This window comes from Ambystoma mexicanum, chromosome 6p (genome assembly GCF_040938575.1).
Source record: "Ambystoma mexicanum isolate Mex_15411 chromosome 6p, UKY_AmexF1_1, whole genome shotgun sequence".
NCBI lineage: Eukaryota > Metazoa > Chordata > Amphibia > Caudata > Ambystomatidae > Ambystoma > Ambystoma mexicanum.
In genome coordinates, this window is record NC_090935.1 from 800,455,317 (window position 1) to 800,468,164 (window position 12,848).

Consider the following 12,848-nt stretch of genomic DNA (forward strand, 5'->3'; position numbering starts at 1 on the left):
AAACATGGTGCTGTAAAGTGGGTCTTGATACAATTGTTGTTTCCTTGCCACAATATACAACCATTTTTAAAAGAACACTTACCAAATTGGATCAGGAGCAATCTCTAATGGAGTTCGCTTGTAAAGTTCATAGTGGATAATATTTTTTACAATATTAAAAACTGATAAATAGACCCTTGTGTTTATTGGATTATCGCTTTAACTGATTGCTCCACAAATATCTTCCCCTTAAATTTAATTTGGTGACCAAGCTTGAGATGCATTGCCGGAGAACGGGTCTGGCTAAAGAGAATAGCGACTGCAAATTGTTTGGAAGCTACATGACTGAAAGTCCGAAACACCTTATGGAGGAATGCATTAGCTTAATGTCACCGCAGAAGATGAAAATTGCTCGTAGTAGAGATGTGCTTGTGGATAATGGCTAAGGCTGACTTTGGGACAGATAGTTTGAGGGGTATGATCAAGCGATCATTTATCATATGATGAAATTCCTGGAATATATACAAAAAATGTGGGCCTCTTGACACAATAATAGGCTCGAAATCTATATCTTCTTCAAATCTAATTGAATAAGTTTGACGCTTCAGCTTGGTCTGAACTTACTAAAGTTTAAATTGAGTATTTTTGTATTTGATGTTTTATTGTTTTACCATTGTTACGCACTAGGAATTGATTGTTAACAATAGAAGAAGCTAATTAATTGAAGTTTAGGGAATTCCTAAAACAAATTTGGCCTTACTTACATCAGAAGGTTGAAAGTTAATACTCTAAGTCCAAATTGAATATTTTAACGTTAGAGTATGGTATGAATTTACCGCTTTTTAAATTAATTAACTTTTGTATATATCTTATTGCTCTATCATTGTACTGTATATGGCATTGGTATACTTATTGTATACAAAAGCCAATTCATTTTGGCGGAATTATACGAAATAAAAAAAATAAAATAACAACAATGCCCCTTGTTTTATTCAGTGACCAAGGGACTTCAATTGGTGCTGAAATGGTTTGGGGCTGCTGTAAGCTTTTATATCATGAAAGGGAAAATGAACCCAGACGCATCTGCAGATCTACCTGACTTTATGGATTCCCGGATGATCCCAGGCTTTGGACTTGCTCGTAAGATTTCTGCTCCATGCCAGAGAGTTGGTGAGTTTTTTTCTCATGTTTCGACATGATGTGATTAAAAGAAAACACTGTGCTTAACATTGCTCCCAACAGGTTAGGGCAGTATGTGAGTTAGGGCATATGGAAACTCCAGCTCCTGTGCTGGGCAAATAAAACCTGAAACCAGAGGTCAAAAGCCAAATAGCCCTCTAACTGTTATTTGCCAAAAAAGAGATAACACAGAGTGATTGTGGTATGCAAATTGCAACGTAACTAGTTTATTGCAATAGACTGGGGAAAAAGCTAGATAAAAGCCAAGCTCTCACTCCAATATTCTCCAACGTTTGAACAGCAAACAGGAGTTTATATAGTACAAATGAGTCATTGTGATGTCATTGTTATGAAAAAATATTGCTCCTAATCTCTGGCTCCCACTACTAAGCAACATATGGAATCCTATATGTGTACAACTACGGACTGGACAATCCATGAACCTTCCCCTTAAACAGTGTATTACTCATCATCAACATAATGAGTACATTATCTAATAAGCCGTTCAGATAGCACAGCTAGTAGAGCGCTCGCTTTGACATCTGTGCAGAGCAGGTTCGAATCCTGGCAAGGCCAAACTCAGCCTTTCATCCTTCCGAGGTCGATAAATGAGCACCACACACTGTGGATAGTAATAAGCAGCGCTCAGATACCTGAGGGTTCGTATTGCTATATAAATGTGAATTATTATTATTATAATTATAATCATCTCTGGCAATTAATTGGTAGGCCCTAAATTACTTCTACAGTGAAAAAATACATGTGCTCATGGGGGACAATGCAGTCACACTATCCGTGAACTGGCTGCATGATGACATGTTTATCTAGGTAAGAGAGAGCGAGACAAGCATATTGCCTGACTTTAATTTAATTAAATAGCCCATGTTACCTCCCTTGCCATGAGTCGCCGATGCTCAAGGCCTTGTTTGCAATCCGTGATCGCCATCCTGCTCTTGACAGATTTATGAATAATTATTTTCTGAGTCATCCTGCTCTTACCCTGCTAAGATTTAATTGCAGCATTTAGTTGTTTTTTTCTTTAGCTGCTTCTTGCCTCTTTCCGTCACGCCTAGCAGACTACAGAATAAATTAATCTGCCAATTCCTTCTGATTTCCTGGGATGCCCAGTTCGTCCCACGAACTTGAAATGGTTTGCCGTTTCTTTGCAACTTGATTTATCTGACAGCTGACCGTTCACAATAATATCTTATTCTGCCATGCACACTCCCTGCAAAGGCTTGGCCTTGACATTCCTTTGGGTAGCCACCATCTAACCGGCTGCAGCATTTTCCCTGATTTGTTGAAGCATGCTCAACTGAGTTTTTCTTAAAGTTGCAAAGCTGAATTCTCTGCTGATGCAAAAATGGCAACTGCTTGTCACATTTTCTGTTCCCCTGCAGGACACATTTGCTCTGCATTTATTTGCTGTCTACCGAGTCCTGGTGCATTGGATGACACATGACATTGCTACATATGGGTACGCTGCAACCTCATTTCTAACTATAGAAATGCTGCCCTACTAGTGTTGTGAGTCCCTCATCCTTGGTACACGTTTACCTGCCACCTAGTTTATTCTTTTTAAAAAGACACACTAATTGTGCAAGCTAATGCCTCCTCTGTCCCTACTTATGTACGAAACTATTCTTTGTACCAACTGCATTTCCAGGAGATTTTAAAGTGCAGTTTAAAATGTGTTCTTTCTGATTTTGTAATTCCATGTTTTCTGGTGAAGGCAGGTGGAGCACCTGCTCTCTAGCCAACAATTGCCCCACTACAAACCTGTGGTTAGAAATGTTTTATATTTCCCCTGCGTCCCCATCCCCTACGCCAGCCCTCTTTTCCACATGTTTAGCTCCCACAACCCCCACCACACTTCTGCTTCTGCCTTCTCCCTCCCCTGTCTTCTCCCTCACCTGCCTTCTCCCTCATCTGCTCATGGAACAGTAGTGTTCCCAGCACATCCCTGAGTGTGACTAGATGTCATGGAATGAGAGAAAGGACTATGTGTAGTTCCCTTCACCCCAAGCCATGGCGCCCATCCCGTTTTGTAGGTAATTATTTAAGTCGAGAAACGGCAAACACATAGTTGCTCAACTTTATAAAAAAACACTATAAGTACCCTGTTACAATGTACCAGGGTACTTATATTTATTTATTTATTTATGCATTTATAAAGCACACTCTCAGATTTTGCTGCTTGTACAATAGGTTCTAGTCCACCAACGCCCTCCTTACCTGAATCTGTAAGGAGGACCGAAGAATCATCTGTAGAAAAATCCTTTCTTCTGTGTCTCCAGGAGCCACTGGGTTTCTTCTTGTGTTTCTTTCCTTTTTGTTTGGTGAGCTGAGGGTGAGCTCCACCGGAGGCCACTTCGCCAGTAAGGCTATTTGCCTGGCAGCGGGGACCCGAGGGAGCCCACCCCAAACCAGGGAAAAGCCTTGCCGAAAAACCCTGGCAGGTTGTTTGAAGTAATGATCCGAGTGTGGACTACGATGACCAGCATGCACTGCGGTGTGATGGAGATGCGGGAATATCAAGAACTGGATCACCAGCAGCGAGGAAGTAAAGAGTATCCAAAGAAATGGATCCAAAGCCGGATCACTAGATCTGTACAGAGTAGCAGCGAAAGACAGAGGGACTCCGAGGACGGAGCAGTGGAGGAGTGAGGCAGAAGGGGAGCGCAAGCAGTAGAAGCCGCGCTAGCAAGGGATAAAGGTAAGCGGACAAGGAAAAACAGGAGGAGGGGAGCGGCAAAAGCGGAGAGGAGCAAAGAGGGAATGTCCCCATGAGAGCGGAAAGGAGAGGAACGAACCGGAGCGTTGGAGAAAACACTTCCCGAATCACTGGAAGTTGCAATGCATACGCGTTAGCTACTTCCGGGGTTTTAAGTCTGGAAGACTGGAACGTTTGGAAGACTAGAAAGCGCATAGCGTTACAAAGGGAGAATTAGTCCTTTCTCCATTTCCACCTTCCCCATAGTTTCCATGGTCGGCGAGTCATTACAGTAAGACCCCTTCTCGGGAGCCTACCTCCCGGCTTTCCCGGATGAAGGCGGTGAAACTTCTGCAGCAACCGAGGTGCCCTGATGTTCTTCAGAGGTTCCCATGTGCATTCTGTCCTTGGATACCCTTTCCAAAAGATCAAGTACTGTAATACCCCTTTTCCTGTAGCGGGAATCGAGAATGTTAGATACTTCATATTCCTCTGGTACTTCTATCACCTTTATTGGTGGCTTTCTTGTTTTTCGGGAATGAGGGTCCTTTACATAAGGTTTTAAGAGTGAAGTATGAAAGACTGGATGTATCCTTTTGAGGCTTGATGGAAGTTCCAATTTATAGGCCACCGGATTGATCTTGGCTGTGATACGAAAGGGTCCTAGAAACCGGGGTGCAAACTTCCCTGGATGAACCCGTCTTGGTAGGAATCTCGTAGACAACCAAACTCTTGTTCCTACCTCCCATTGAGGGTTAGGGCCTTGTTTCCGATCTGCCCATCTTTTGCTGTCTTGTCGAGCCCGCTCGAGATTGGAATATGATTCTCGATGTATTCTTTGTAGAACGCCTAGTAGATGATCTACTTAAGGCGTGTTAGTAGAAGATAAACCTGAGAGTGGGATGTGCTTTGGGTAATAACCATATGTGCATTTGAACAGACTCATACAAATGGAAGAATGTCTTTTGTTGTTATATGAGAATTCGGCCATGGGCAGAAGATGGAACCAGTCGTCCTGTGCTTGGTTGCAAAAACACTGAATATACTGCTCTAGCGTGGCGTTTAAGCGTTCTGTCTGTCCATTGCTTTCCGGGTGGAACCCAGACGAGAGGGATCTCCTGATTCCTAGCGTCTTACACAGAGCAGTCCAGAACGTGGATGTAAATTGTGTGCCTCTGTCTGAGACTATGTTGTTTGGGAGTTCATGAAGCCTAACCACGTCTCTCAGGAAGACTTCTGCTGTAGCACTGGCCGTTGGGAGTCCTTTTGGGGGAGAAAAATGAGCCCTTTTGCTGAAAGAGTCAACTGTGACCATTATAGCGGTATGTTCACAAGAAGCCGGCAAGTCCACGATAAAATCAGTGGATATGTGTTGCCACGGACCATCCGGAAGGGTCTCCTGTTGTAAAAGACCTAAAGGTTTGTGGTAGGAGTATTTATTCTGAGCACACACAGGGCAAGTAGCCACATATTCCTTCACATCCTTGACTAAAGAAGGCCGCCAGAATCGACGAGATGTCAAGTCAACCGTGGCTCTCTGGCCCTTGTGTCCGGCTGAAGGGATATCGTGGCACCAGGACATAACCTGTATTTGTAAAGGTTGAGTAGGTATGAACAATGTGTCATTTTTGAAGAGAAGACCCCCCCTTCTTGTTCAAGTCGGTTCTTGGATCTTTGTTTCTTTGCTGTACGGTCTTTACCTGTTGGAGAAATGTATTGATAGTGTTGATGAATCTTTTCCCTGCCAACAAGAGTTTGTGTCCTTGGTATCCTCCTGGCTCTTCAGCCGAGCTTCGGGAAAGGGCACCGGCCAAAGTGTTGTCCTTACCAGGCAAGTATGTGATCATAAAGTCATATTTTGAGAAGAAATAAGCCCACCGGGCATGTCTTGAGTTGTGACATTCCATCTCCTGTAACACCTTAAGATTTTGATGATCTGTGCGGACTAGGAAAGAAACGACAGATCCTTGGAGAAGATGCCTCCATTCCTCACAGGCTTGTCGGATTGCCAAAAGTTCCTTTTCTAATACAGCATAATTCCACTCGCTCGGACTCAATGTTCAAGAGTAGTAGACTATCGGATGTTCCAAGACGTCTTCCTTTTTCTGTAATAGTGCCGCCCCAATGGCTCCATAGGAGGCATCAGTTTCCACTATGAACGGCTGTGATTGGTCTGGTTGTCTAAGAACCGGTGCTGTCAAAAAAGACCTCTTCAATTGTTGGAAGGCTTGGTCAGTGCTGGAATCCCAAATAAACTGTACTCCTTTTCTCAGTAGGTTGGTGATGGGTAGGACCATATTGGAGAAGTTTGGGATGAATTTCCTATAGAAATTCGAAAGTCCTAAAAACCTATGTATATCCTTGATGGTGGAAGGAACAGGCCATTTGGTGATCTCATCCGTCTTGGTTGGATCCATCTGTATCTTATCGGCAGATAGTATAAACCCTAGGTATGGTACCGAAGATGCTTCAAAGATGCATTTTTCAGGTTTGGCTAGCAAACTATTTCTTCTCAGTCGATGTAAAACTTCTGTGACCTGAATGCGGTGCAGTGTTCGGCTAGAGTGTTTGAATATACGAGCATGTCGTCCAGATAAACAACTATTGAGGAAAAGAGCATATCCGCAAATACCTTGTCCATAAAGCGTTGAAACTGTGCAGGTGCATTAACTAATCCAAAGGGCATCACCCTGTATTCATAATGTCCCAGGGGGTTGCGAAACGCCATTTTACACTCATCTCCTTTGCGCGGATTCTGAGGAGATGATAGGCCCCTCTCAGATCTAGTTTAGTGAAAACACAGGCCCACTGGACTGCTTCAGTGATGTCCTTTATCAAAGGCATTGGATATATGTCCCTTACTGTTTGACTCTTTAGACCCCTGTAATCTGTACAGGGCCGTAATTCAGTGGTTCCTTTTTTAGAGATGAAAAAGAGGGGAGCCCCTGCTGACGAAGAGGATTCTCTAATGAGACCGTTTTCCAGATTGATGGCGAGATATTCTCTTAATGCCTCTTTTTCTGGTAGGGACAGCGGAAACATTCTTCCAAATGGGATAACTGCACCAGGAATCAGTTCTATCCTACAGTCTTCTTTGTGATGGGATGGCAGGTTGCGAGGTTGAGTGTCTGTGAATACATCCATGAACTCCTGATAGTGAACAGGCACCATGTTGATACTAGGTGAAGGGTGCAGTGTTGCCTGCACCACTGATGAAGTCGCTGGGCCCAAGCAATGTTGGTTACAAAACTGAGATCTGAATTCTACGGTATTCTGGCTCCAATCAATGCTGGGATTGTGTTTTCTCAACCAGGGTATTCCTAGTATTACAGGAAAATGTGCCGCCCTGATGAGATCAAAGGTAAGATATTCCTGATGGTTGGCAATCCTGATCCTTACATCCTGTGTTTCATGGCTAATGGGACCTGAGGTTAGCGGGGTTCCGTCTACCCCTTCCACTGGTATAGATCGTATCTTGGGACACGTGGGTATATGTTGTTCACTGGCCCACTTGTCGTCCACAAAGTTGCCAGCTGCTCCACAATCCAGCATGGCAAGGCACTCAACAGAGTCTCAGTGGTTCCATTCTATCCGGATCTTGATCACCATCAAACTACAGTGGTCTATGACCGAAGGCTGTGCTAGGCGACAGGGTTTCACAATGTTCATCCCTTCCCTTACCCTGTTTAAGGTTGGGGTCTTCCGTTTCCCTGTGTTCTGCGAGGGACTTCAGGACAGTCACGTAGTAGATGGACGTTCAAACCACAATACATACAAAGCCAAGACCCTTTCTTCTCTTGCATTCGCTGATTGAGAAGGGACCTCTTGCTGATCCAATTTGCATTGGTTCTTGCACCTGTTCCCTTTCAGGTACTGAGGAGGGGTTGGGTATCGGAACAAACGTGCGTGGCCTCTTCTTTTCTGCCTTCGGTTCAGCCATGCGGAACTCTATTTGTAGAACCAAGGATACAAACTCTTGGAAGGAAGTAGGCCTGGATACTCTCGCTAGCTCATCCTTGAAATCTTCATGGAGCCCTCTTCGGAAGATTGCTTGCTGTGCTGACTCTGGCCATCCTGCTTCTGCGGCTATTCTTTGGAATCCGGTGACGTAGGTCTGGATATCTGAAGAACCTTGTTTGATGTCTAATAGATTTTCATAGGTGGAATACAAAACTTCAGGTCTTTCGAATCTTTCCCGAAATCTCTGAACAAAAGTAACATAATTGATAAGGACTGGATCAGAAGCCGTCACCAGAGGGGTGGCCCATGCAAGTGCATTTCCTATTAAATTGGAGACCAGGAATCCCACTTTAGTTCAGTCCAATTCATAAGTCTTAGGGTGAAAGGTGAAATGGACTGTACAGGCATCAAGGAATTCTTTCATTTTCTTGGATTGCCATCATATTTTCCACATGACAGTGAGATGGGTGGCAGTTCACCTCTGTTATCATCCCGTTGCGGAGCCTGTTGTCCAACTTGTTGAACCTGTTGTCTCAATGCAGTATTGTCTGCTCTTAGTGACTGAACCTCAGCTGTTAAAGCCTGGATGGTGTTTACCATTTCTTGGTATTGTTCCAAGGTGGCCATTTCCTTTTGGCGTTGCAATCTCTCAGATTTTGCTTGTACAATAGGTTCTAGTCCACCAACCCCCTCCTCACCTGAATCTGTAAGGAAGTCCGAAGAATCGTCTGTAAAAAAATCCTTTCTTCTGTGTCTCCAGGAGTCACTGGGTTTCTTCTTGTGTTTCTTTCCTTTTTGTTTGGTGAGCTGAGGGTGAGCTCCACCGGAGGCCACTTTGCCAGTAAGGCTATTTGCCTGGCAGTGGGGACCCCAGGGAGCCCACCCCAAACAAGGGAAAAGCCTTGCCGAAAAACCCTGGCAGGTTGTTTGAAGTAATGATCCGAGTGTGGACTACGATGACCAGCATGCACTGCGGTGTGATGGAGATGCAGGAATATCAAGAACTGGATCACCAGCAGCGAGGAAATCAGGAGTATCCAAAGAAATGGATCCAAAGCTGGATCACCAGATCCGTACGGAGTAGCAGCCAAAGACAGAGGAACTCTGAGGACGGAGCAGTGGAGGAGCGAGGCAGAAGGGGAGCGCAAGCAGTAGAAGCCGCGCTAGCGAGGGATAAAGGTAAGTGGACAAGGAAAAACAGGAGGCGGGGAGTGGCAAAAGCGGAGAGGAGCAAAGAGGGAATGTCCACCTGAGAGCAGAAAGGAGAGGAACGAACCGGAGCATTGGAGAAAACACTTCCCGAATCACTGGAAGTTGCAACGCATGCAAGTTAGCTACTTCTGGAGTTTTAAGTCTGGAAGACTGGAACGTTTTGAAGACTAGAACGCGCAAAGCGTTACAAACGGAGAATTAGTCCTTTCTCCATTTTCACCTTCCCCATAGTTTCCACGGTCGGCGAGTCATGACACACACCTAATCCATAGGCATCTAGGAGCTTAACTTACATAGTAGTACAGAGGTTACACAAAATTGATCATTGATAAGTGGTACATTACATTACATTCTTTGTATCAGATACCTTGTTACTAATGGCAATGTTACCCTTGCAGGGAGGACATCACTAGGGCCAGGTTCTAACTGGCCCAGGGCATTACCTAGCCCGTAATGCCCGCTCCCCGCTCGGGTAATATTGCTTAAGGAACTGATGCATTATCACAAGCAATATGACCATGCCCAATGTCACAATTAGACTTAGCAATTTTCTTGATAAATGCTTCTGATTGCATGCGCAAGTTCCTCATAGCATAATTGTTCTGTTCCATGTCAATGAAACCGTTACTGCACAAATGTATCAGTCTAGAGAATGTATTTCTTTACCAAACTGCTAGAACTTGGCCAACACATGTTTCAACCTGTTCAGTCTTTTCCAAGGTTCAAGTACTAATTTTGTTAAAGACCCATTTGATCTCGGTGCTCATAGATACCGAGTAGAAAGACTTTCCAAGCATTCATAAGTCTCATCTGTTACAGGGTCCAAAAATGTCTGGTTATTGTTTAAATGCTTGTTTTATCGTGGTTCTGGCTATTATAAAAATACGTACTCCATGGTTGATGAATTTTCACTTATATTTTTTTTGTTATTCTTTATTTACATTTTACTATACAAAAACACAGAAGTTAGTTTACATAGAACAAGCAACCAACATTGCATTTAAAGGTGACGTAAACTAAAAAAAAAAAGAAAAAAAAAGAAAACCCCTAGTATAAACTCAAAAAAACCTCCCAGACCTTAGCATGTAAGCGCAACTTCCCCTGTCGCCTGTAAATCAGTTTTTCAACAGCCGCCAAAGAAACCATCTCATCAACCCAATCATCTGAGATTGACGGGTCCGGGATTTCCATCCACGCAAGATAATTTTCTTGGCAATTGACGCATCCCTAAACAAAAACTTCTTCTCAGACATGGATAGATCCTTAAGTAAGACCAAAACCATTGTCCTAAAATCCAAGTCAATATTGCAATTCAGGACCCGTAGACACATAGTACAAACATCCTGCCAAAAACCTCTGACCCGGGCACAATCCCAAAGTAAATGTTCAAGAGTGCCAACCTCCACATCACAACACCAACACACATCAGAATCTGTCATGCCTCTGCTCTTGAGTCTCTCTGGACACCAATAAACCCGGTTGAGAATCTTAATTTGCCTAGAGGGTTCACCCAAACTAATCGAGCAAAGTCTCACATTGGCACACATCTCAAGCCACAAATCCGCAGTAATCTCACAACCCAGCCTTCTACTCCATTCATCCAAAAGACCAACATTACATTTGTACCTAGCAACAATACAGCGATACGCTTTGCTCGCAATTGACTGACAGGCCACCGGGAAGAAATCCAAGTTCACAGACTCGTTCCCAAAACTTCGCCAATTCACCTCTTTAATCTCCTGTAATCTGCAACTGAAAGATTTTCAATAGTGAAATTCGCACATAGCACTTCAAAATCAACCCACTCCCCATCCCTGTAGACATCACTAATCCAAGGTACTCCACCAACAAACCAATCCGGCCAAAACAAAGGTTGCCACCTTCTGTGATTGCTTTATTAAGCCAAATCGAGGCCGAAGGCAATTTCAAAGCAATTGAGCAACATATGTCATGAAAGCCTTTCCACACCTCCCTGAGAAATTCCATCCAAGGAAATCTCCTACCACGCTTGCTGACTGTCAAAAGCACAGCTCGCGGGGCAAGTGGGCCCAATGAGCCCGCCTCCCCTTCTGTCCAAGCACTCGGAGAATCATCCAGAAAAGGAAGCAAAAACTGGCAAGAGAAGGCTAGATGATACGCCTTAAAATTGGGGATCCCAAGCCCCCATATCTGAACAGGTAACTGCATTTTCCACAATTTTAGTACAGGAGGTTTCCCGTCCCAAAGGAAGGATTGTAGGGTCGCATCAATTAATTTCCAGTAATATGCAACAATCATCAAAGGGAGCATACTCAAGATATAGTTGATTTTCGGGGCTGCAACCATCTTCAAGGCATTCACCTTGCTCCACAATGATAAACGCAAGACCAACCATCTCTGCGTAGCTGATTTCAGCTCCCCGCAGGCCTCTCCAAGTTCACCTCCACCATATCACTCACAACTGGAGTCAACCAAATCCCCAAGTATTTCATTTTGCGTGAACACCATTGAAATCCATGACCAGTCACCAAGGATTTAGTACAATTTCCCATGATTGGTAAAACCTCAGACTTTAACCAATTTATTTTGTAACCAGCCACTACATGGAAACGATCCAGAACATTCATCAAAGAAGGCAAAGAAACCTCCAGATCCCATAAAACTAATAAAAGGTCATCTGCATAAAACCATACTTTCTGCTCAACCCCATGGAAGGACACACATTTCAAGTATAAATCACCCCGTAAAGCAATAGCGAATGGTTCAATGGCCAGCACAAATAGTAAAGGTGAACGCGGACATCCTTGTCTGGTGCCCCTCCAAAGACTGAAAGTTCCAGACAACAAGCCATACGTTTTAACATTAGCCGTGGGACACGCATACAAAAGGGAAAACCAAGAAATGTATTCATTACCCAAATTCATTGCCCTCAGCACTGTAAACATATATTGCCAATTAATATGATCAAACGCCTTTTCAGCGTCGAGAGAAAGCACAGCCACATCCTCATCCAAATTCTGGGCCTGTGCGATGGTCAGCAAAAGATTCCGAATATTGTCAGAAATTCTACGATGTTTGACAAAACCAGACTGATCCACGTAAATAAGTCCTTGAATCCCAACCTCAATGCGCAAAGCAAGTATTTTAGCCAGGATCTTGTTATCTGTATTTATTAAACCTATCGGCCGATAACTGGAAGTTAAGAGACTATCTTTCCCTTTTTTCAGAAATACAGAGATGGTAGCATGATTGGTTGATTCTGGAAGCAATCCCACCTCCTTTGACTCGATATACATATCCCTCAAAAGCCCCAGCGCTGCTTCCGGAAGAATCTTATAAAACTCAGCCGGTAAGCCATCAGGTCCCAGCGTTTTCCCAGAATTCAGACATGAAATAGCAGCCTTAATCTCATCCATAGTCACTGGCCGGCTCAGACCAGCCATCTCCTCATCAGAAATTTTTGGAACATTCAAATTATCAAAGAAGCAGTCATCATGACCAGTAATACCAGCCTCATTCACATATAAGTTTGTGTAAAAATCCTTGAAAATATCATTAATTTCACGCGGATCAAAAGTGACCACCCCATCCACACTCTTAATAGAAGCAATGGCCCCCTCCGAAGCCTGTTGCCGTAGTCTGTAGGCGAGCCATCTGTCACACTTCTCCCCTTTCTCAAAATAGGCACATTTTATCCTATATAAATCCTTTTCAGCTATGGCACCCAAAATGTCATTCAAGTCTTGTTTCAGTTTCTTCAATTCCCTTCTCTTATCAGCATCATCTAGATCACGTACCAAACCATTCATCATCTCAGCAATACGGG